Source organism: Dipodomys merriami, unplaced genomic scaffold (assembly GCF_024711535.1).
Source record: "Dipodomys merriami isolate MVZ:Mamm:240054 unplaced genomic scaffold, mDipMer1.0.p SCAF_3, whole genome shotgun sequence".
NCBI lineage: Eukaryota > Metazoa > Chordata > Mammalia > Rodentia > Heteromyidae > Dipodomys > Dipodomys merriami.
The window spans coordinates 74283281-74303421 of NW_027204492.1; the positions used below are offsets into that span (position 1 = coordinate 74283281).

Genomic DNA, 20141 nt, shown 5'->3' on the forward strand with positions numbered 1-20141 from the left:
TTGCCTCGCCAGAGCTCAAAGGTCAGCCAGAGGTGAGAAGTTAGGCTTTCTCGATCTTTTCTGAATACAGCCTTACACATGCAACACCTTGTGTATATACATGGTCTCCTAGATTCCTTGCAAGATGGTGAGCTTTTCAAAGCCCTCCTGGCCACTTCATTCCCTAGTGTTTACTTATAAGATTTTTGGTTAGTTTAATATTTTTCCTAGCTGTTGTCCACTACATGGGGCAGCTGTTTGGTTAATCATTTTCTTCTAATTGTTTTTGACAAATGCCCCAAGCAAAATGGTTTTCACCCCAAGAGTCCTTTTGAGTCAGATCTAATAAAGAAAACCTTATAAATGAGTTTTTCCGGGGAACCACCAGAAGGGCCAAATGATAACTACATGTGAATGAAGGCTGTGAAGAGGCTCTAATTCTATTCTTTCTTTTCTTGACTACCAGGCTATTGGATTTCACCATAATTGTGAGCCATTTTCAAGGCTACTACTTCTTTTTTCTTATTGGCTTTGTTTTAGTTGAGAGTCTCCTTTCTGTGGTGTCCTGGATCAAGCGATGCTCCTTGTCTCAGCTTCCCAGGTGCTGGCACTACAGGTCCTTGTTACCATGCCAATCTTGTACTTGCTTTTTTTTGTTGTTGAGGGGCTTGAACTAGAGGCCTGAATGCTATTCCTGAACTCTTTTGCTCAAGGCTAGCACTCTACCACTTTGAGCCATGGCACCACTTCCAGTTTTCTGATGGTTCATTGGAGATAGGAGTCGCACGGACTTTCCTGCCTTGGCTAGCTTTGAACCATGATCCTCAGATCTCAGCCTCCTCAGTAGCCAGAATTACAGGCGCAAGCCACAGTGCTCAGTTGTACTTGCTTTTATAAATAAAGTTTTACTGGAACACAAACATTCAATTTTTTTGTTGGTTTTAGGGCTTAAATTCTGGGCCTGGGTGCTGTTCCTCAGCTCTTTAGCTCAAGGCTAGTGTTCTACCACTTGACCCACAGTGCCAATTTTGGCTTTTTCTGTTTATGTGGTGCTGAGGAATCAAACCCAGGGCCTCATGCATGCGAGACAAGGACTCTATCACTGAGCCACCGTCCCAGCCCAACATATTCATTTTCATGCCATCTATGACTGCTTTGGTGCTACAGCAGTAGAATTAAGTAGTTTGTTTGGTCAGAGACTATCTGATCTGAAGACCTAAAATTTCATGATCTGGACTTTTATTGAAGATGTTTGTGGACTCCTGCTCTAGATCATTAGTGTTTTGTAGGATTATACTTTAAAAAATGAAACACAAGTGAAATTAATTTTAAGAATATACTTTAGTTAACCTAAAGTACTCAAGTATTATCAATTTAACATAGTCAATATAAAATTACAAATAAGATATTTTATGTTTTACTAAGGCTTTGAAATCTGGTGTGCATTTTCCACTTACACTACATCTCAGTTTGCATTAGCCACATTTCAAATTCTTAATAACCATGAGTGACTATTGTATTGTCCAGCATAGTTTTAGATACTTGCTACTCAAATATGGTCCCTAGATAAGCAGCATGGTACCACCCAGAAGCTTGCAAGAATGTAAAAATTAAACTACGTAACTTAAGGCTAGGGATGGGGGAAAAAAGGGATGGATGGGCTGATATTGATCAAGGTGCACTGTACTCTTCACTTACAGAATTATAACCTCTTTATACAACCACATAGTGATGATGAAGATGATGATGACGATGATGATAACGATGATGATGATGATGACGACGATGGAAGGTATATCTCAAGTTCCATCTGGGTTTTGCTGTATCCAAATTTGCATTTAACACTAGGTAAGGTAATTCAGATGCATCTTTTTTTGGTGGTGTTGGGGCCTTACACATATGGGACAAATGTTCTAGTGCTGAATACTCCAGAAACTCTGAGTTGCCTAGCCATATATTACTTCACTACATTATCTGTCTTTGGGACCAAGGCCCAGTCCAAGGTAATCCTCTGGTTAAGTTGTCATTGTCTTTACAGTTGAGTTGTGTGAAAATAATCAACTACAGTGACAGCAGGTCAGATGTTGTAGCAGGCATTATGAAACTTGCTGAGCTGAAAAGGAGATGGTCTCTGTTTTCAGGGAACTTACAAATGCCCAAGGATGGCAGGAGAATGCTACTCTGCATAAGAAATCCAGTCTTTTTCCCACTAAAATTCTTTAACAACTTCTCCATCTCAGATGTAAATGTGGTAATCAGGCACTGGACTGCTCAAGCAGGCATTCAGCTCAAGAGGTTCATGGGACAGAAACAAAACAGTTTCACTCCATTTGAAATTGGCTCATGGCAACGGTCTGAAGCAAACACTCCAGCTTTAGGACATGAACTCAATGGGTTCCTCTGAAAGGGTAGCAACACAGTGTTTATATAACAGGGAAGTTATAACATTCATCATGCTCAGATTCAGGAACTGTGCACTCAAGTCAAGGGAAACCTGACAGTATGATTTCCAGGTTCTAGTGACTTAGAATAGGAATTCCTATTTAAAGCAAAGAAAATAAGAAACGAGGAAGTACCAGTCCTTGTTTCTCTGTGTAGGTGTTGACAAGTTATTAAATCATTAGGCTGTCCCTTGCTAGAAGCAGCAGAATAAATCTTGGAAGTTGACAAATGGTCAGTGACTCTGTGTGTGCCTGCACACTCAGAGACACACACAAAGGGCATACTGTTTCCCAGGTTTATCTCCTGGCTGTGTAAATATTTCATCTGATATTTGGATTGGATTCTGAGCTAGTTTCCCACCAAGCTGATGGGTTTTTAATCTGCTTTCATCAGCCTACAATAAACTGTCTAACCTGTCTGCACAGTGTGGTGCTCTCTCTGCCCACTAGCAAACAGAACAAATTGGAGCCAGGAGACCCTGGTCATACTTTTCTCATATGTCTGAAGACAAGAAATTGCACCCAAGCTCCTTCCAAGCCAGAAGAACAAGCACTAGGGCACATGCTTCCTCCCATTAGACCAGCACCCAGGAACCCTTTCCAGGCAAGCCCAGTGCCAGCAAGGGGTCACCATACCAACTCAGGGCTGCTGTTTTATTAGGACAGATCTTTGGCTCAGCCTAACTGTGCCACTGCCAAAGGTGGCGATGGCTGTAATCTCATTCATTCTGGGTTGTATTCATACTGGCTTCTCTTCACTTTCAGATGAGTTCCTTCAGTTCTCCAAAATGTAGGAAACATAGTGATAGCCTAAAGCACAAATCACTGGCTCACAAAGCTCCTACACAGTAATAAAAAGAAAGGAAGTACTGATATGTGCTACAACATGGATGGCCTTTGCAAATATTATGTTAAGTGAAAAAGGCCAGTGATAAAAGATCATGGATTATGAACTCCAATTTATGAAATGTCCAGAATAGGCAAATCTGTTGAGATGGAAAATAGTCTTGTTGTTGCCAGGGGTTGGGGGAGAGGAGCTTGACAGAGTGGGCTTGGGAAGTGTTTTTAAGGGTAATGATAATGTTTGTTTTTTGGCAACAGGGTTTGAATTCAGGGCCTCATGCTCGCTAGGCAGATACTTTATCACTTGAGACATGCACCCAGCCTTCTTTTGCTTTACTTACTTTTACGTTAGGGTCCCATATTTTCCCCCAGAGCTAGCTTCAGATCACAATCCTCTATATGCCTCCTCAGTAGGTGGGAAGACAAGTGAGGGTCACCATCCATAGCTCATTTTATTGACTGAAATGGGGTCTTGCTAAGTTTTTGCCTGGGCTGCCTGTAAACTATGATCTTCCTGATCTCTACCTGCTCAGTAGTTGGGATTACAGTTGTGAGCCACATTACCAGGTTTATTTTTGTTTTGATACAGAGTCTTGCTATATAGTCCAGGTTTGTCTGGCACTTGCTATGGATCCCAGGTGACCTTTAACTTGTGATACTTTTGCTTTTGCTCTTGAGTGTTGGGATTACAGGCAGGAATAGATAACCATGAATTATATGGCAAAATATTTCTATCTTAATAAAGCTGTTTAAAAACAGATTTTAAAAAGTAGGGCTGCAGTGTGATTGAAATGATGAAGTATCTGGCTAGCAAGAGAGGCCCTGAGTTCAAATCCCAATATAGGCAAAAAAAATCAAAGCAATTAAAAAAGAGATGGGGATGTTGCTCAATTGTAGAATGCTTGTCTAACATGCATGAGGTTCTGGGTTCCATTCCCAGCACTGCCAAAACCTAAATATGGTAATTAAAGTATCATTAATTTCTTCTCTCTCCATCTGAAAACTCTCCTATAGATCACTCTTCTCAGTCTTGTTATTGTGTATTTGATTTACAGGAAAAATAAGTGAAAGATAGGCAAGCAAGTGGTACTAAGAATGCTATGAGATTGGAAGGTTCACCCAATCTATTGATGCATTCTGTCTTCACCATGCAACTCTCCCTGCCACAAAAAGTGTACTGTGTACTAGGTATTATACACTCTTCCCTTTCCATTGGAAGTATATTACAGTGAAGTGCATTATTTTCCTTTCTTTCCCTTCCTCCCTCCTTTCCTCCCCCTTTTCCTTCCTCCCTCCCTCCCTCCCTCCCTCCCTTCCTTCCTTCTCTCTTTTCTTTTCTATTTCATGCTCTCACTTGGCTTTTTCGTTCAAGGTTGGCACTACCCCATTTGACCCACACCTCCACTTATGGCTTTTTGATGGCTAACTGGAGATTTGTCTTCTGAGGTTGGCTTTGAATTATGATCCTCAGATCTCAGCCTCATGAGTAGCTAGAATTACAGGTGTGAGCGACCAGCACCTAACACTAAGGAGGCTCTTGATGCTGATCCTAAGGCCTCCTTCATTCATGAATTGCCTGAGGGACTATTCCAGGTTTAAATGTGTTAATTACAATTTACTATTCATATTTCAATTGCTTTTTGGAAACTGGGAATTCATGGATGATGGTTTGATTCTCTAAAAGTTGGAACACCTAAAGTGTAAGGTGTATTGGGTAAAGTAAAATATATAAAGAACAAGGAAGGATACAAACTTCCTGCTTCCCCAAGATGTTGGAAGCAAAAATTATTCTTATTATTTTTCGGTCGGTTGTGGGCCTTGAATTCTGGGCTTAGGCACTGTCCCTGAGCTCTTCATCTCAAGGCAAGCACTCTACCACTTGAGCCACAGCACCACTTCCGGTTTTCTGGTGATTGGAGATAAGAGTCTCACAGACTTTCCTGCCCAGGCTGGCTTTGAACTGCGATCCTCAGATCTCTACCTCCTGAGTAGCTAGGATTACAGGTCTTGTGAGCTATGGGTGCGCGGTTGGAAGCAATTATTATTGATGACACCAGCAAGGTGACAGCAAGGTTCCAACTTTCAAAGGAATAACGTTTTGTGAATGAACACACAGACTTCACTAAGAGGGAGTCTTTTAGTCTCAGTGTAAAGACATTTATCTGCTAACATTTCCAGTGTTAGTGTGGAGCATGCTGATACAAAAAGACTCAATTGTTCATTTCTTAAGACATTGTATTAGATGGAGAAATAACATTTGATCTTAGGAGTCTTCCAGCTGAGTTCCAATCTGAGCTCACACTTTAACAGCTTTGGAGCTGCTCTTCCTATTTCTAGTCATGTCTCTCTTCAGTTCTTTACACAGCAGCCTAAGTAAAGTCTTAAAAAGTCTATGAGACTCTTTTTTCCAATTAACCACTAAAAGGCAGGAAGTGGAGCTGTCCTAAGTGGTAGAGAGCTAGCCTTGAGCAAAAAAAATGTTAAGAGACAGTGCCCAGACCCCTGAAATTCAAGCCCCAGGATGAGCACACAAAAACTATCAGCTAATACTTAACAAGCAGGGACTTACTATTTACTAGGTACAGTTGTAAGTGTTTTATGAAGAGTGAGCCATTACATCCTTTCAAGTACCCTATTAGTGGTGGAGTTGGAGTCCAAATGTGGGTCTACCTGGCTCTTGGAATTATGTATGTACACTATATTGTCTCTATTTCTCTAAATCAAAACAAACCAACATAAAACCAGGACCCTAGATGATACAAGTAGAGGAATGAATACTACTGTGAAGTTGTTATTGTTGACTTCCCCACCTTCCCTTTTCTGTTTGTCACATCAAAAGACAGTGGTGTGGGCAGCTCCACTCTGGAGCTAAGCTAGCTCTAGTCTAGAGTAAAATGAAAAGCAACACTCTCTACCTCTGCAAGAACAAAAAATACAAACAAGAGTACAAGAGGATGGGTTCAGTTGGGGACCTTACAGGACACACGCTCAAATGAAGTTGGTGTGCAAACTAAAATGGGCAAAAGCTAGCTAAGCCTAGTTCTTAGGCTCCAAAGTCAGGGCAGTGGGGGAGCTAGAAGTAGGGAGGAAAAGTGAAGCTGGGAAGAATGAGGGAAATCCTCTGTCTTCCTGGGAAGGATGCTTTGCTCCTGAAGAAAGATAGGGGTTGGGTGGGAAGGGGGAAGATTCCTGCTTTGAAGAGCTAGGTAGTAGAAAAGGATGGAGGATCAGGGTACCTGAACTCTTTTAGGTTGTCTCTGATTTTGCTACAGTAATCTGTGTACTTTCTGGTGTCATCATCAAAGCAGCTCCTAGTAAATCCTAGACAGAGAAACAGTGGGGTGGGAAGAGAGGATGACTGCCCTGATGGAAAGAGTAGAAGGGCAATGCCAATCATCCAGGACATGAGCATCATTGAGAGGCCATGCAGTATAGCAGGGAAGAGCTCAGACTGTGGAGCCTGCTCGCCTGAATCTGAATCCTGGCTCTACCACTTATTCATTCAGTTAGCTTTGGTAAATAAGCCTTCTGTGAAATGAGGATAAGAACAGAATTGCTGTGAGAATCCAGAGGAATATATATATATATATATATATATATATATATGTGTGTGTGTGTGTGTGTGTATGTATATCATATATATATTTATATATGATGCTTAAGAGAGTGCCAGGCACACAGTGCTTACCTTTATCATCATGATCATTCTTCCTGAGGTCATACTCTAGTGGGAATTGGGGATGGCTGTGACTGACATTTGTGCCCTTGAACTTAGTTAGGGAGTCAGATGATTAAATGAATTACAGTTTCTCATCTATGAATATATAAATAAAAATAAACTAGTTTTTGAAAAAATAAATGAATTGCAGTGCAAGAGAATAAGGTCTAATTATGCATTTGATATTAGGATCTGATAGAGAAGTGGGAAATTGGAGGGAATGGATAGCCAGGGAGGGCCTCATAGATAACAAGGGAGTTGGAGCCTAAAACAAGAGTAGAATTTCATCAGGCAGCCAAGTGGGAGGAAGGACATTCCCAAGAAGAAGTAATATCTTGGTCAAAGGCATGGTTGAGAATAAAGTTCAGGACAGGAGAGGATTAGTACAATGGGAAAATAGATTAGAGCTCAATCTGGAAGGACTTTTTTCTCTCTAAATTTGGACTGGTAAGTTTTGGGAATGTATATATATATATATATATATATATATGCGTATGCACATACATATGTGTACATGTATGTTCATGTGGTTTGAAGTATATGTTATGGATGAACAGAAAACTGGGTGGAGATCAATGCTGTTACACCAATTCCTCCAACTCTACCTCACAAGTATTCAAGGATTCTGGATAGGCCAATCATCTATCCACCCAAATGCTTATCACAAAAGAACCTTGGAATCCCTGGTGATGCTTCTTTTTCTTCCAACCCAACATCTCTTCCATCAGCATGTCTTGTTTCTATATCCAAATTGTGTCACAATAGCCTACTTGATCTTTCTAATTCCAGAGTGCTCTCTCTCATCTTTTGTTTATACAAATGTATACATCATTTTGTTGTGAAGGCTGTACAGTAGGCAATTCATACCTTTATTACTGCCATGTAAAGTGTTTGGTCAATCACATTTAGGTTCTCATATTTAGCTTCTCCTATACAATTTAAAGTTATTCTGGTGCCCTGCATCTTGGATATACATTTTTCTAATTTGAGGAGGGGAAGGAAAATAACAAAATGCTGAAACAAGTATACAGGTTGACCCATTATAACAATGAGATGTACAAGACACTATGTTGAAAACAAACTTTACAACTTGGGGAGGGGAGGGAGGTGTGGGAGGTGGGAAGGGAGGGGATAGTAGGGGAAAAACAAAGGAAGAGGTAACAATGCTCTATAGGAAATGTACTCATTGCCTTACTCATGTAACTGTAACCCCTCTGTACAGTATCTTTACAATAAAATATTTAAAAAGTTATTAAACACACACACACACAGAACTATGGATTGATTTGTATCCCAACCCAATTCCTATGTTGAAACCCTAACCTCTAGTTTAGCTGTATTTGGAGGAAGTAAGTAATTAAGGTTAAATGAAATCAGAAGGGGGGCTGATCTGATCTGATCAAATGATATCCCTGTAAGAAGAGATACCAGAGAGGACTGTAATACTCTTTCCACACAGAGACAGAAAAAGCCACATGACAATGCAGCTGGAAGGTGGCTGTCTTCAAGACCAAGGAGAAAGCTCTCACTAGAACCTGACCATGCCAGTGCCTTGATCTTGGACATCCATCCTTTAGAACCATGAGAAAATTAATTTCTGTGCTATGTGTCATTGAGTCTACACTATTTTTGTTACAGCCACCTGGGATGACTAACAGTAATTTTAGCTATATTATCAATACTTGTTTATAACCTATTTTATGAGATTTTTCCCCTAATTAGTTGTCCTGCACAGATGACTTTCTAGGCTGGAAATTTGTAGAAGATATGGAACGTACCTTTTAAGCCACCAGAAACACCTACAACAGAGTGAGTGGGCACACAATGGTCATCAATAAATACAGAAGGAGTATGTGCAACTACACAGGAAGCATGCTGAGTGGTCACAGGTAGGGCACTAAGACTCCAGAGTTGGTGTTAGCTTCGTTATAGATGTCCTAAGTATTTACCTCTCTATCCATTTGTTTCCTCAGCTGTGTTGTTTCTTCCCCCTTATGGAGTTTCAGTATTTCCAGGGCTTTTGTGAAGAGAGTCTAGTTGTTTTCCTGGTGGTACTTGCTAGGCAGATACTTTACTCCTTGAGCCATGTTTTAAACTCTTTTTTGCTTTAGTTATTTTTCAGATAGGGTTTCAGGTTTTTACCTAGAGTTGCCCTTGGACTGAGATCCTCCTACCTATGCCTTACCATAGCTGGACCCACAGGTGTGTACCAACATCTGGGGTTTGTTGATCGAGATGGAGTATCACTACGTTTTTGCTCAGGCTGGCCTCAAACTTCAATCTACTTGATCTCTTCCACTCAAGTAGTTGGCATTACTGGCATGAGCCATTATACTTGGCCAGCTTTGGTTTTGAGTCACAAAGACCAGGACTCAAGATCCAGCTTTCATACTTATTAACCCTGGATGGAGTCCTGATCTCGTGCAAGGTGATTTATACCCACTGATAAATTCCATCTTCACAGCCACCATACAATGTGGACATAAGCACTACCATTCTTGAAATGAAAGAAAGTGAAACTCTGGGCAACTAGAGAAAACAGCTTCAATATTACTGCTGGTTAAAGGATCAGAACTCCAGATGATTTGACTTTGCACAGCTCATTTTCTTTCTACTATGTCATGGGCCACTAAAAGGGAAATAGTTTATCATTTAGAAAGAATAACCTCCTATATGGGATTCAGCAGAACTCCATGAATGGGGGACAAAGGTTCTTGCTTCTCTTTGGACTAATAGGAAGCCATTTCTATAATGCTTAAGTAACATCAGGAAGTTGGAACCAGGTTTTCAAAAGAAACAGAGAGAGAGAGAGAGAGAGAGAGAGAGAGAGAGAGAGAGAGAGAGAGAGAGAGAGAGAGAGAGAGAGAGAGAGAGAGAGAGAGAGAGAGAGAGAGAGAGAGAGAGAGAGAGAGAATGTGTGTGTGTATGTGTCATGTAGCTGCATCATTTATTACAATATTCTTAGAAGACGGTACTGTGCCTGTCTCCAGGAGGCACTCAATGGCTTCTGGTGGAATGCATTGATTCAGTGCAGCTCAGGGGCTGAATAACATTACATTCTGTGGCTTGATGTTTTGGTGGAGCTATGGAGGGTAGGTGTGAAAGAGCCAGTCATGTAGCTGCCCAGGTTTGGAAGCAAAAAAGTATAGTTTTGATGTGTATCAGAGTCCACAAAGAAACAAGATTTCCTGATAGGAATTTTCCCAAGGACCTGATCCACACACCCAATAAATGGGTTACAAGTAGACTTGCATAGATTTTGCAAATGGTATGTATTTAGCTACAGTTTTCTGTTATCTAGTCCCTAGTGCTTTTCAAGGCAAAAATTTATTACCACTCTAAAGGTTATGGCACAATTTATAAAAATAATAAAAATTTATCTCCTCTTTCTTAACAAAAGGACTAGCCAGTACTATATTTTGCTGTCAAGGCTGTTTGGTGCAGACAACTCATATCTTTATTGCCATGGAAAGCATTTGATCAATTATATTTAGGTTCGCCTATAAAATTTCAAATGTCAGGTCTACCTATCCATATTAGCCAATATCACTGAGGTTCCTAGGACACCAATCCCTATGTTACCAACATGAGGAATGTCTCATTACAATAGGATTTTTGGATTTCGGTAATGTAGAGGCCCATCAAGTAGGAATCTATGTCCATGAGGACTCCAGCCCAGGCAGTCCCTGTGTTTCTCACAAACACAATAAAGGTCCAGTGGCAGTCACTCTGCTCAAGAGCAGGGGAGGCTGTGGTGACATAGCAGAGCTGTGAACACTCATTCTTAACTCCCAGGTACTTTGTAAGGTTACAGCTGACAGAGCAGTCATTTATAAAAGAAATACAGGTCTCATCATTTAGCAAACATTTTCTGAGGGCCCTCTGTGTACAAGGTGTTAGATAAGCATTACAACTTAATAAGGAGAACTTTTGAATCCATTAGGTCTTCTCTTGTCATTGTCTTAAAGTATCATATCCTACATTTAAAAATGACAACAGAATAGTGACAAGCAAATCTAAACTTAACTTTATAGTACAATTTATATTTGCCCTCACAAGTGATGGTAAAAAGGACTCTGAATGCTTTAATGTGCCTTTTGCCCACATTGTTTCCTTGGCTTGGTATCCTCTTCCCTTTCTTCTGTCTGCTTCTTGAAATCCTACCCAATCTTTTAGATATAACTCAAATAGCATCTCCTTTGTGAACTCTCCTGACACCCCTTCAACGAATTAATCATTCTCTTCTATCCAGTCTCAGAGCTCTTTGCAAGGACTCTCTGCTCTCACACTCGATTTGTAATTTCTTTTTTCTCCCACTCTACTCTGAGCTCCATAAGGCAGGGTACATCTCTCATAGCCCCAGCACAATGCCTGTGTATGGCAGCAATTACTAACTAAACGGTTGCTGAAATCCTCTGGTCATCTGAAAAAAAGGCATCTATTAATATACAACAGAGAATTCTAGCAACCTGCAAGGCTTTGTACATAGTATGTACTCAATACAGGTTTGCTGACTTTGACTTAGTAAATATGAAGCTTCTCTTAGGTCAAGGCTATAGATAGCAATTCTCACTTGCCCCTTCCTGGAGCCACAGCAGCAGAGAGCAGCCCTACATGAACAGATATCCTTGTAATGTTCCAGGCACTGAATGTCACACTTGCCCTGAACCATTACCCCTGCTGGCTTAGTGGATGGCACAGAATGTTCCATTAGGAGTCCCTTCTTGGGACCAAGGAATTTACTACAGAAATGCCTTGTTGGATTGCTTTCAGTTAAAGGAAAAATATGTCAGAAGTCACTTGAAAGACTCCCCACCTGTCAGAGGACCTACAGATCATTCTTGTTTCCCCTTTCCAATCTAAAGTCAAGATTGACTATAACTTAAATTGTGCCTTGTAATCAGAGTGGATCATCCTCTACAAGCTTAGAGTTGTTTGCTGCTTGTAAAAGTGCTATGATGCACAAATCGATGAGTAAATGTAAAATATCAAAGCACTAAAAAAATACAAACTTTGCTTTTTAATCACAGCCACTATCTTTTCTTTGGGTGTGGAAAGTAAAAGTTTTTTTTTCTTTCTTTATTTTTTTTATTGTGAAAATACTGTACAGAGGGGTTACAATTACATGGGCAAGATGAGTACATTTCTTATCAAGCATTGTAGCCTCCTCCTTTGTTTCCCCTTCCCATCCCTTCCCATCCTCCCCCAACCCCCCAAGTAAAAGTTTTTTGTTTCTGTAAATAGATGTGTAGAAGGCAACACATTTTGTAGTTTGAAAGGCCTACTTTTGTAGGAAATATATTTCTCTCAGAGCTCTTCAGTATATGATCACTGAAGACATTTTAGGCCAACATAGGCACAAAATGGTCAACGAATCCTACATTAGCCAGAAACCATTGAGAATTAACCAAATACAAGTTTTCCTGAGCATTTTAGTTAAGAGCAACTGAGCTGATTTTTCCCTAATTTTCAAAAACTAGGATGTTTTGTGACTTTTCACAACTCAGTGATGACTTAAGGAATTCTTGCTTATTGCTGGTGGTTTAGTAAATTAGGTAGAAGGACACATCTCAAATCTGTTAAAGTTAGCTAAAACAAAAGACTAACCTTGCTTCCAAATCACTGTTACTGCTATTTGAACAGTAAAAAACTCAAGAGTACAGAGATAAGTGAAATTTCTCAGTGCAATCCCCAACTACTTTGGGTAGCTTGTGGAGGCCCGGGTGAGAGAAAGACAAAGCCAACAAACCTAATTGTACAGCAAAGAAAGAAAGGGAGGGCCAGAACAGTGAGTGAAAAGTTAACCGACTTCACTTAGACCACCATATTAAAACCAGATGTGTCTAAAATGTTGGGTGAGAAAAACTGGTATTACTGATAGTGTGAACAAACCCTTTGTGCTTTCTTCCCAATACAGTATCATTACAGGGTGCCAGAGGTGCCATTTTCTCTCATTCCACATGTAGTGCATTCTCAACAAGTTAAACCGTTTCTAATCTTGTGTAATTAGATAGGTCTCGCTACATCCCTCACTTGAAGGATTTTATGAGCTGCCTTGTTCTGTCTCCCTTTTGTGACAGCTTCTTTGGGGCTGGAAACTAACATTTGCTAACATTTCTTTCCTTCTGGCACCTGTCAGCTGGATGGGCTCTGGGAAAAGGAGGATGGGGAGGGAAGGAATGCAATGCCTACTCCCCTCTCCAGGTTCTGGTATTAGAGCCCTCTTTGTCTCTAGGCAGGCCTTACTCTGTTAGCAAAAGTGATATTAAGTACACACTGAAAATAACAGCAGAAGGATGAATGGAATGATGAAGTTCTGGAGTTTTATTTTTTTTTATCACAAATTTCAAGTTCCTTTGTTTACTGAATGTAGGGCCTGGGTGAGGTGATAGCAAGAGATGGAAGCCCTTTAATGCTGCCCAAGGGTGAGATACCCTAAAGTGGCTGGGGCTCTGTACTTTAAAAACATCACCCCATCCAGTCACTGTTCAGAGCCCACCATTGCATGTAGTGACCCCAATGTGACTGCCTTCTCCTTCCTTTGGTGCAGTTTGAGGAGTCACCAGACATCTGACATCAGAATCAAAGGCTATATAAACACAAGGGCTTTTCCTTCAATGCAGAAATAAGAATTGCCTTTTGGAATGGAAGTTTTTTTTTTTCCCTTCAAAAGGCTTTAAAACCATTCCACCGCTAAGAGCTTTGTTGGGGTCATTTCTTGACCATTCTATGATGTCCTTGCGAAGTTGCTAACTGGTAAATGCTCTCCATGTGTAGATGGGGAAATCCAGAATTAAGGCCGATTTAGGCTTCTATGATGTGAGACTTGTGCATGATTGATTCTATGCAGGGCCTGACCTTCTCACCACAAAATTCTGTGTTTTTTGTCCAATAATGAAAAAAGACAATTGAAGGAGTGCAGTATCCAACAGAAATGGCTGAGTGGCAGGGCCACCTGATGTCCCCTAGTACTTTACAGTTTATAAATCGCTTTCAGACTTGTCCTTTCATGGCTAGGCAGTGTTTCACTCCTATTTCACCAAAGCAACTGGACGGCAGAAATAAGAGCCAGTGTGCTGGCATGGCCAGGAAGGCCTTGAATTTCTCACGCTGGGGCGGGGGCAGGGCAAGGAGGCCACGGGAAAGCCTTGCTCCTGCCTTCCAGGAATAGTAAGGCTCCAAGACTCCTCACTAGACTGCCTGGAACAAAGATTAAGGCCCAGGTTCTCTTTGCATTCCATTTGGCAGTTTGCTCATGCTTTCACTACAGATCAGGCTCAAGAATTTCTCAGCCAGCTGAGAATCTGCATGTTGCGTTGGCTCAAAGATACTATTTTATTTATTCCCATAAATCCTCTCCCCCTTGGTCCCTGATTATGTTCACCCGAAAATGGAAAGGGAGGCAAAGGATGTAAGCATTTGAGTACTGGACTGTTGCCCACCCTTGGCAATCTTGGTGGTATTTTGGGACTCTCTTCAGCATACACTAAAGATCAACAACTCATCTAATGTCACACACAGTCCCTGTCAACTTCAGAACAGTTCCTCAAAAGTGATGCTGAGAAAAGGAAAAGACTAGAGTCCAGGGTGGGGGGGGGGTGAGGGGGGGAAGGTGAAGTGCTAAGAGCAAATGATACTTTCAATGGGTTTGCTGATGTCACGGAAGCAGAGAGTAAGGATTGGTCTGCTTTGTTCTCAGATTTCCTCTCCTGTTGGGATGGGGAAAAGTGGGCCCACTGCAGCCCAGGTTACTACCTGATACTCCTAGGAACTCAGAGCCATGTGCAGCTCAGCACTCTGGGCTAGAAAGAAGAGAGTGGAAGACCTAAACTGGGAAGGGAGAAAAGTGAGAAGCAACTGGCACAAATGCTGCCTAACCCACCCCTCATTCTAGACAGTTGTATAGACAGCTGTCTCTTTACCTTAACCCTTAGTCCATCCACTGGGTTTGCACATTGACATCAGTTAGCTACCATGGTAGTTATGAAGCACAAGAAAAATGCAGAGGCAAAAAGGTTATGTAGGGTTTCCTTTTGGGAAATGTATTGAAGACATTGGAGGGTCCCTGCAGAGTGATGGGAACCACTGTAAGCAAGTGATCTGGAGGACGGAGGACTGGATGTTCATGCTCAGTCTTGCAGGATAGTTTTGTTTATTCTTCTCAAGGGTAACTGGGTAAATGAGAGTTCCTGATTCAGGATTGGGCATTTTTTTTTGTTTTTGCTTTTTTGGTTGTCTTTTGGGTCCAGCTGTGGGGCCTGAACTCTGGGCCTGGGCGCTGTCCCTTAGCTCTTCAGCTCAAGGCTAGCGCTCTACCACTTGAGCCACAACACCACTTCTGGCTTTTTTTCTTTTTGCTTATATGGTGCTGAGGAATCGAACCCAGGGCTTCAGGCATGCAAGGCAAGCGCTCTACCACTGAGCCACCTTCCCAGCCCAGGATTGGGCATTTGTAAGATGCACGTGGGTTTGTTTTCTACCCTTCCAGAAACCTGACTCAGCAATACAATCCTGATCAATAGACAGGAGGTTAATTACTCATCAACCTGGAGACTAAGAGGGTAAATGTGCAGGCTCTTTTCCCCTTCAGTGGATTTAAAGCCTTGGCTGTTCAGGCTGGAAGTGACTATAAACTGTGCTCTAGTTAAACCCTTAAGCTTAAGGACTGTGGAGGAATTGGGGCCCAGAGGAGAAGCCCAGTTGATTGTCTGGAGTCACATGTACTAGTGAAGATGCCAACCAGGAAAAAACTAGGTCTTTTTTACTTGCCCAGAGGTTTCTGACCACTTTTGCATCTCAACCCTTCAGAGGCCCCTGGATGGCAAAAGTCCACTTGTTTTTCTCCTAGCTGTTTCACCTTCGATCCTATGACAATGTTGGCCGGCTCAATGATTGAGCAAACCCTTGATCACAAGAGAAGGCTACTGATTCTTTCGTTCCTGACCTTACTGGGGAAGAGCCACGCTGCTGCCTGCAGTATAACCTTGCCATCTCCAGGCAGGATGAGGAAGCCAGGGAGACTGTGTTCCAAAATGCAACATGGCTGCTGTGAAGGGGTGAGGCTGTTTAACAGTCTTGTTTTTTCTTACACTTTCTTTTAAAAAGTGAACTGACAAAAACCTGTATAAATAAGGACTGAGGGTGTTCAAAGTATTTGCCTACTATGTGTGATGTCCTACTATGAGTTCAAGTCCTATCATTGCCACAAAGAAACTACATACACACACGTACATTTTTTATATATAAATATATATACGTATTATAATATATGTTATATATATATATATATATATATATAAATATAAATAAATGTGTGTGTTGTAGAAGGTGCTGTTTTCTTACATTTGCATTGTGGAATGATGAAATCAAACTAATAAACATATCTTGTATGCTGGGGGTAGGAGATACTGGTCAGAAGGTATAGAATTTGCATTGGATAGGAGGAGTCAGTGTTGGACAGAAGGAGACAGTTTGGGAAACTTGTAAAGCACAGTAACTATAGGTAACAATCATTTATTAGGTAATGATCATTTACTGTATACTTGAAAATTGCTAGGCTAGGAAAGATTTTAAATGTTCTCATTGTGAAGAGTCTCTCTGTAGAGAATTCCTTTCCAGTCTTTATTTCAAAATAGAATGGAATTGATACAAAGTGTTTCATATAGGAAATCATATTTGTGTATAGTTTCTCCACATAAAAAATAAAACAACGTTAGGTATGAAGCCTTATAATAGAATAACTTCCCATGAAGCTACCATGACCAGAAATATTGATGTGCTTTTCTTGCCCAACCCTACCATTCTGCCTTCCTCCCAGGAGCACTCACTCTCAGGAACTTAAAATGCCCTTCAACCTCTCTGAGGAAAACTTTAAAAACCTGAAAAACGAAATTGAAGCAGAACTAAGGATGTGGAAAAACCTCCCATGCTCCTTGATTGGGAGAATTAACATCGTGAAAATTGCAATACTGCCAAAGGCTATCTACAAATTCAGTATGATGCCTATCAATATCCAACCTCATTCTTCAATGAAATAGAGGAAGCAATCCAAAAATTCATATGGAACAATAAAAGACCCTGAATAGCAAAAACAATCCTTAGCAGAAAGAACAGTGCTGGAGGAATATCAATACCAGACTTCAAACTCTACTACAAAGCCATAGTAATCAAAACAGCTTGGTACTGGCACAAAAACAGACCTGCGTACCAATGGAGTAGGACTGAAGACCCAGAAATAAAGCCACAGACCTATAGCCACCTAATCTTCGATAAGGGAGTTAAAAAATAGAATGGAAGAAAGACAGCCTCTTCAGTAAATGGTTTTTGGCAAAGTTGGTTAAACCCCTGTAGAAAACTAAAGCTAGATCCTTCTATATCACCCTGCACCAGAATCAACTCCAAATGGATCAAAGACCTTGAAGTCAAAGCAGACACCCTGAAAACATTACAGGAAGGAATAGGAGAACCTCTAGGACTCCTTGGCACAGGCTGAAATTTTTTTAAATAAAGACCCAGAAACACAAAAATTAAAGAAAGGTTGGACAAATGGGATTGCATGAAACTGCAGAGCTTCTGCATGGCAAAGAACATAGCTAGTAAGATCAATAGAAAGCCCACGGATTGGGAGATGATCTTCACTAGCCATACAACGAACAAGGGTCTCATATCTAAACTATACTTAGAACTCAAAAAAAAAATCCCCCAACAACAAATCCTTAAAAAAAAACAACTGCTCAATTAATAAGTGGGCTAAAGACTTAAAGAGAGCCTTCTCTGAAGAGTAAATAAGAATGGCCAATAGACCATGAAGAAATGAAGCAATGCTCAACTTCTCTGGCCATAAAAGAAATGCAAATCAAAACAACATTGAGATTTTACTTCACTACGTTAGAATGGCTATAATCAAGAAATCTAATAACAACAAATGTTGGAGGGGATGTGGCCAAAAGAGAATCCTACTGCATTGTTGGTGGGAGTGTAAACTTGTTCAACTACTCTGAAAAGCAGTATGGAGGTTCCTCAAAAGACTCCACATAGAGCTCCCCTATGACCCAGCAATCCCACTTTTGGGCATGTGCCCAAATGACCACAAACAAGGCCATACTAAAGCTACCAGCACAACTATGTTTATTGCATCATTATTCAGCATAGCTAAGATATGGAACCAGCCCAGATACCCCTCAGTAGATGAGTGGATCAAGAAAATGTGGTATGTATACACAATGGAATTCTATGCCTCCATCAGAAAGAATGACCTTGCCTCATTTGTTAGGAAATGGAAAGATTTGGAAAAAATTATATTAGGTGAAGTAAGCCAGATCCAAAGTGAAACATAGGTTCCATGGTTTCCCTTATTTGCAATAACTAGTATAAGTCTAGGACAAGCAGAAAAGGTCAAAAGCTATGTACATATGACCATATAAGATAATGTTAAGTGAAATGAACCCTAAGATAGGGACACAACTGGTTTTTTCTTTCTTGCTATGGTTTTTAACGTATTTCAAATGTACTATGTGATATTTTTTGTTTCTTTTGTATGTTCTTTCCCCATGGTATAACCCCTGTTTTCACTGTATTTGATGTTGGTGCCCTGCATCTTGTATATACGTTTTTTTAATTTGGGGAGGGGAAAGGAAATAACAAAATGCTGAAATAAGGATTCAGGTTGACCCATTGTAACAATAAGATATATAAGACACTATGTTGAAAACAAACTACAACTTGGGGGTGGTGAGGGAGGAGTTGGGGAGGTTGGGAGGGAAGGGATGGCAGGGGAAAAACAAAGGAGGAGGTAACAATGCTCCATAGGAAATGTACTCATTACCTTGCTCATGTAACTGTAACCCCTCTGTACAGTATTTCTACAATAATAAAACATAAGAAAAACAAAGGAAGAGCTAACAATGCTCTATAGGAAATGTTGTCATTACTTTACTCATGTAACTGTAATCCCTCTGTACAGTAACTTTACAATAAAAATATGTATTAAAAATGCCCTTAAGGGGCTGGGAAGGTGGCTCAGTGGTAGAGTGCTTGCCTTGCATGCATGAGGCCCTGAGTTCGATTCCTCAGCACCACATAAGCAAAAAGAAAAAAGCCGGAAGTGGTGCTGTGGCTCAAGTGGTAGAGCGCTAGCCTTGAGCTGAAGAGCTGAGGGACAGTGTCCAAGCCCAGAGTTCAGGCCCTATGACCAGACCTCCCCCCAAAAATGTCCTTAAAATATTCATTCTTTTCACATATGAGTATCCATAAATAATATTCTTTCAAGTTTTGGTTGGTTCTAAACTATAAATAGTAGCATTATACTTCTGTTTAATATAAGTTGATTTCGCACAAAATTATGTATCTGAATATTTTTTGGTATTGTCTGTAGCAATGGCCCATTCATTTTTTTTCTTTTTTTTTTTTTGGGTCCGGTAGTGGGGCCTGAACTCTGGGCCTGGGCGCTGTCCCTCAGCTCTTCAGCTCAAGGCTCGCACTCTACCACTTGAGCCACAGCGCCACTTCCGGCTTTTTTCTTTTTGCTTATGTGGTGCTGAGGAATCGAACCCAGGGCCTCGAGCATGCAAGGCAAGCGCTCTACCACTGAGCCACCTTCCCAGCCCTGGCCCATTCATTTTTATTGCTGTTTAGTATTTCATTTTATCATTATATTGCAAATATCCTTGAGTATTGATAAACATCTGTCATTTCTAGTGTTTTTCCAATTCTGAACAATGTTGACATAGCTTTATAGTATACAGTGTAAATGTGTCTAAGGTATAACTCTGGAAATGTAATCAATGAGTCATAATGTATTCACATATTCAAATTTATCAGTGAGTGACAATTTATTTCCCAAGTAGGTTGTTGATATACACTTTCACCAGAAGTCTAAATTTTCCATATCCTCCATAACAATTAGTATTGTTTAAATTGCATAATTTTATCTGGACATACATCTGTAATCCCAGTACTCAGGTTGAGGTAGGAGGATTAGGAGTTTGTGGCTATCCTGGGCTACATAACCAGATGCTTTCTCAAAATAAAAATAACATTTTTCTTCCCAGTCTTATGAGTTAATATGGAATGCTTTGTTACTCATTGTGGGTTTTAATTTGCATTTCTCTGATTACTAATGATTCCGGTTGCACACCTTTTCAGTTTCTTCATCATTTAGA

The 20141-nt window shown here is 40.6% G+C and overlaps 1 protein-coding gene and 1 long non-coding RNA gene across 3 annotated transcripts in view; one reads left to right on the top strand and one right to left on the bottom strand.

Annotated features, from left to right (window-relative positions):
* The window catches only part of Hdac8 (histone deacetylase 8), a 265953-nt gene that overhangs the window by 59497 nt on the left and 186315 nt on the right, over nt 1-20141 (bottom strand). The window lies entirely within an intron of this gene.
* LOC138840293 (uncharacterized) overlaps nt 1-20141 on the top strand; it is a 240599-nt gene that overhangs the window by 25221 nt on the left and 195237 nt on the right. For both annotated transcript variants that reach the window (XR_011376059.1, XR_011376060.1), the window contains exon 3: nt 1680-1827. This is a non-coding gene — a long non-coding RNA (uncharacterized lncRNA). The remainder of the gene's footprint in view (nt 1-1679; nt 1828-20141) is intronic.